Source organism: Molossus molossus, unplaced genomic scaffold (genome assembly GCF_014108415.1).
Source record: "Molossus molossus isolate mMolMol1 unplaced genomic scaffold, mMolMol1.p scaffold_m16_p_12, whole genome shotgun sequence".
Classification (NCBI taxonomy): Eukaryota; Metazoa; Chordata; class Mammalia; order Chiroptera; family Molossidae; genus Molossus; species Molossus molossus.
Window position 1 is genome coordinate 30,249,743 of NW_023425347.1, and position 6,000 is coordinate 30,255,742.

Below are 6,000 nucleotides of genomic sequence, written 5' to 3' on the forward strand. Positions count from 1 at the left end.
TGCCATGGCATCTGGTAGTCCCCTAGTCCTTCTGGATAAGTGCTGAGATAACTGCTTGAAAGTTGATTCAAAGTTTCAACATACATCCAGGAATGTGGGCAGTCTTTTGTTAGTTTTGGCCTGCAGGCTGCTGATTAACTTTTCTTACTCTTCCTCCCATCCTCTGGCTTGCTGTAATTTAATTTAGGACATCTCAGGGTTGGGGGGTTTTTTGTTTGTTTGCTTTCTTTTCTTTTTTTTTTCTTGTCTCTAAAATGTATTGTATCTAAGTGTTGTCATAAAAGTTAAGATATATGAAGTATAATTTAAACCAGAATTACGTACTTTCACTTCAAAAAATAAAATAATCTACCATTCACTTTACCATACACACTTTACACAATTCCCAAACTGAACATAAAATTTTATCTCCTAGATGAACATTCTTCTTTTTTCCAAAGTTTCTGAACAGAACTCCACACTTAGAACAATTCATTTCTCTTCAAAAAGTTAGGTTTTGGGACACCAAATTCAGATAGAATTTCTGTTATCCTACATAACTATAAAATGTAAATATAAATCATATAACCAACTTAAATTAATCTTTTAAATAATTATTTATAACTTATAAAACCCTTTCATGATATTAAAATTCACTATTAACTTCGACAAAGTCCTTAAGCAAAATGATTAGAAAGTGAAAACTATCACAACAAAATGATAAATGTTTTGTGTTATATTTTGAAATAAAAACACAATTAATCGGATTTTAAAGTATTCCTTTTTATAACAGATCTCTAAAATAGTATAGGGGCATTTTAGCTACCAAACATCCAAAAGTGTTTTACACACACATACACAGTCACATACACAAATATGTATGATCAGTATGGCAGTTTATAAGGCTGTTGATTTTTGACATAAGAATCCATTGAGTATGAAATTAAGTTTATAAGATTTATTCTTTATTGACTTATGACAAGACATTTGTGAGCAGTTCAAACACATCATTTTTATCTCTAAAAAAAAATTGTAAAACAGCACTTCCTATTCCATTCTGGAATCTACCGTGTGAGCTGGGAACAAAAGGAACCATTTATCCAGCCTGGATTCTGGAACTTATCCTGCCAGGAGTGCAGAAGATGAAGAGCAAAGTGGGAAGTGAACAGAGGCCAACAACGTCAGTTACAGCAGAGTAATGCTATCAGGGTAGCAAGAGGTCACCAGAGTGTCCCCTCCTACAGGCGAAGGGTATGATGACCTGTTCTGCATGGCATTGCATAGTCACCTTACAGCCAATGAGAAATAGATGGCTTTCGTTTTTTCAACAAGGCAAAGACTTCCCTCACATCAGATTGAAATACACCCTCCCAGAGTGCACCTAGAATTCATGGTTGGAAGAGAGTGACATAAAAGCGTGACTGAACTCAGTTCAGCCTATCAAAGGATGTCATCTTGACCTCAGGAGTCACCTCAGTGAGGGCCATTTCCCAGAAGTCTTGTGGTTCTAAAAGGTCCTCCCTTAGGATACTTGGAAAATGGGTTCCAAAGTCTCTAGTCTGCTATGATTCCGAATGAGCAGCGTCATTTTCCAAGTATTTATTTGCCTATTTGTCTACAGCCAGTTTTCACACTTGTTTCCTTTTAGCACAATCTTCTGAATGCCACCAAATGCCAATTATTATTGCAAGGCCCTGGGGTACTATAGTATATTTCTGGCTTCCCGAAATTCCTGATCTAGTGTAGGATAAAGACAAGTCTACGGGAACTATGATATACTGCAATGAACTATGTGACAGGAGAGAAATCCCCTTATGGGCTTGCTTTTTGCTTTCCCCTTCTTCGCCCATTAGGAGCCAGCAAGTACTTAGAGAATGCAAAATCATTTACTGATTAGCTGGAACCAAGTTGCAAGGTGAAATTTCTATTCTGATTTGTTGAACACATTCCAAAGCCAATAGTCAAATACATTTAGACTTTCTACTGCCTAGGATGATCTGCTCATTTGTTCTCTATACATATAGATGGTATGAGATTGCCCATACTTCAAATGTTTGAAAAATATAATTTGAGTGGTGCAAATTAAATGAAAACACACTTAGGCATAGAAAAGAGGGTGAGTTGAGTGTCTTTAAGAATCCAGCTTTGAGCCCTGGCCAGTTTGGCTCAGCGGTTAGAGCGTCGGCCTGCGGTCCGGATAGGCCCGGGTTCGGTTCCCGCTAAGGGCACGTACTTCGGTTGCAGTTTGTCCCCGGCCCTGGTTGGTCGTGCGGGTGGCAGCCACTCGATGTGTCCCTTCACGTCGATATTTCTCTCTCTCTCTCCCTTCCTCTCTCTCCCTCCCACTCTATCTGTACAAAAAAATGGAAAAATATCCTCGGGTGAGAATAAAAAAAAAAAAAAAAAAAGAATCCAGCTTTGAGAAATGGCTCAGGGTAGAGATATGGTTCAATTCAAAGACATCTTAACCTGAAAAATATGTTCACTTTCCTGATTTATCCAAAAAAAGAACTCAAAACGACAACTTGATTTTCAAAATCAGTCCACACAAATATTCCTGCTTGAAGATGTCCCTTATGATGTTACTTATAACACAAAAAATTGGAAAGACCTTAAAAGTCCATTAATAGAAGAATAATTAAGTAACAATTACATATCAATTAAAGAGATATAAAAAGTTTTTACTGACTTGCAAAAGAAATGCTTCTGATGCTAGGAAAAAGGCAGAATACAAAATAAAATTTTATTTTAAACAATTTCTTTTAAAAATCAAGGATAACAAAGATGCCAACATGTGGACAAAGGTGCCTCTACGTCGTTGATTCAACAAATGAGCGTAGGTATCAGAAACCTTTGGATCAAATACTGGCTTCACCACTTTCTACTTGATTTGCCTTGAGAAAATTAGCACTCTCTCTAAAGCCTGCTGGTGTGGCTCAGTAGACTGAGCATCCTTCTATGGACTGAGAGGTCCCAGTTCGATTTCGGTCAGGGCACATGCCTGGGCTGTGGGCTTGATCCCCAGTGTAGGGCGTGCGGGAGGCAGCCGATTGATGTTTCTTACATCGATGTTTCTCTCTCTCTCTCCCTTCCTCTCTCTAAAAAAAAATCAATAAAAAAAATAGTTTTTTAAAAGAAAACAACCTAGCATCTTGAAAGCAAAATCTCTTTAGTAAAACATCAATCTATTATTAATTTATTCCAGGTGCTACTCACAATCATATTTTGCATCAAGTGATACAAAATTATGTCAAACCAATTATTACATACCTTTTGCTACCTGACCTATTTTGGCAACCCATTCTGTCATAGTTTCTATTTCATATTACATATTGTATAAATTAACACTAAGAGAGAATCGAGAAAATATTATTATTCTAGCTTTCTTTACATATTTTGACAATGGAGCCACTCTACTGAGTAAAGTTGAAAGAGCTCAGATCACACAGGCTTGTTAGCAATTTTTTAAATGATTAGACTGTGTCATTTTATTAATTGGAAAATAAACTTTTACTTAAACTTCCTCTTCAGTCATATGTTTGAACTCTATGATAAGCCATTGAAGTGCTACATTTTTTGATATTTTATCATATATTAATTCAAGTGTAAGTCCCTTTCATAATTTCTTTATGTTATAAACATTTAACTAATGCCTCTTCCAGTTTCAGTTTTTTCCCTGCATGAATTCCCTTATTAAATCAGATTTCAAAACGCAGTTCATTGCTGCATTCTGGAATATAGAATAATTTATTTGTCCAAATACATCTACCTCCAACCATAAAGCAATCTCTTGAAGATAAATTTTTGCAAAAGTGTACCCCCTATAAAAAGTTGTCCTGGACAGTTTGGCTCAGCAGTTAGAGTGTCAGCCTGTGGTCCCAAAGAGACCCGGGTTCAGTTCCCGCTAAGGGCAGGTACCTCGGTTGCAGTTTGTCCCTGGCCCTGGTTGGGTTGTGCGGGTGGCGGCCACTCGATGTGTCCCTTTTACGTCGATGTTTCTCTCTCTCTCTCTCTTCCTCTCTCTCCCTTCCACTCAATCTGAATAAAAAAATGGAAAAATGTCCCCAGGTGAGGATAAAAAAAAAAAAAAGTTAGTAATTTCGCTCTGGCCGGTTTGGTTCAGCAGTAGAGCATCGGCCCATGGACCAATGAGTCTCGGGTTCGATTCCAGCCAAGGGCACGTACCTCGGTTGTGGTTTGGCCCTGGCCCTGGTTGGGGTCATGGGGGAGTCAACCAGTGGATGTGTCCCTCTCTCTCTCCCTTTTTCTCCCTCTCTCTCTCTACCTGAAGATAAATAGAAAAATATCCTTGGGTGAGGATTTAATTAATTAATTAATTAATTAAAGTAATGTCTGAAGCACTTTTTTGAAAAACATTTCCAAAAATAAATAAAGCTTTAGATAAACTTATTTGGAGTGTAGCAAGCTTTTCTTAACATATATGCATCAATGCCTCATCCATAAATGGTTACCAATCATACAGAATTTATACTATTGAAAGGAAATAATCTCTAGCATAAATAATGGCAACCTCTTTATTTCCATTCAAATATCTTACAGCTATTAAAATTAAAACTATAGTCCTGGCCGGTATGGCTAAGTGGTTAGAGCATTGGCCCTAGAACAGAAGGGTCATGGGTTTGGTTCCCAGTCAAGGGCATCTGCTTGGGTTGTACATTTGGGTTCAATTAACAGCCCCCATTTGGGGCACGTGTGGAAGGAACCAATCCATGTTTCTCTCTCACTCTTTTTCTCTCTCCCCCCCCCCCTCCTTTCCACACTCTCTAAAAATCAATGGAAAAAATATCCTCGGGTGAAGATTAACAACAAACTTAAACGGTAGTGTTCACAGATAGAATTATTATCTACATAGGTAGGCCAGAATAATCAAGCTAAATCTGTTTTAAGAAGAATAGCAAAGAAGTGCACTTGGCACCTTCATTTTAATGCTTCAAATGGAGCACCACACTGAAAACATGATCATGCTGGAATATGGATCCATGCCAGCCAATGGAGAACGCACTGCCCCTTTCTGCACTGTGTTTTCCTAACCAAGAACTGGAAGAAATTCCAGACTCCAAGACCATAGTTAAAGGTGGCTCACTGAAGAAAAGGGAAGAAAACCACCTACTATTTTGTGTGGATTTTGCTCTGTTATTGAATCCAGTTAAAGCATTTATATAACTGCTCTAATGAAACTTGGCAAAAAGTAAAAGAAAATTCCATGTAAATCAATTGGAATAGATCTGTTTAAAGAGATAACTCATTTCCACTTTTCTATGATGATAGGTTCTTTCCCACTGGTTGTTATAGAACTGTTTAACTCTAAAAGCATTTAGGTATTTAGGTTTCTCTTTAGGGCCAGGAGACTTGGTAAAATAAAAGTTACAGATTTCTTCAGGTATTTATTATACCTTTCCAAACCCATTCAAAATTTCTACTTTTATTGCCCTGGCTGGTTTGGCTCAGAAGTTGGAGCGTTGGCCTGTGGACCAGAGAGTCCCAGGTTTGGTTCCTGCTAGGGGCACGTACCAAAAAAAAAAAAAAATTCTACTTATAAAAAACAGTTGCTTTTTTAATCCTCACCCAAGGATACTTTTTACATTTATCTTCAGACAGAGTGGGAGGAAGGGAGGGAGAAAGAGAGAGAGAGAGAAACATTGATGTGAGAGAGACACATTGACTGGTTGCCTCCTGCACAACCCCAACCAGGGCTGGGGACCAAACCACAACCAAGGTATGTGCCCTTGACTGGAATCAAATCCGCAACTCTGGTCCAAGGGCCCACGCTCTAACCGCTAAACCAAACCGGCCAGGGCTACTTACAAAATCTTTCTTTCTTTCTTTCTTTCTTTCTTTCTTTCTTTCTTTCTTTCCTTCCTTCCTTCCTTCCTTCCTTCCTTCCTTCCTTCCTTCCTTCCTTCCTTCCTTCTTTCCTTCTTTCTTCCTTCTTCCTTTCTTTCTTAGTTTTGTAGGGTTCTGGGGGTTGGGAGGATATGACAACAAATTTCAAGATATGCA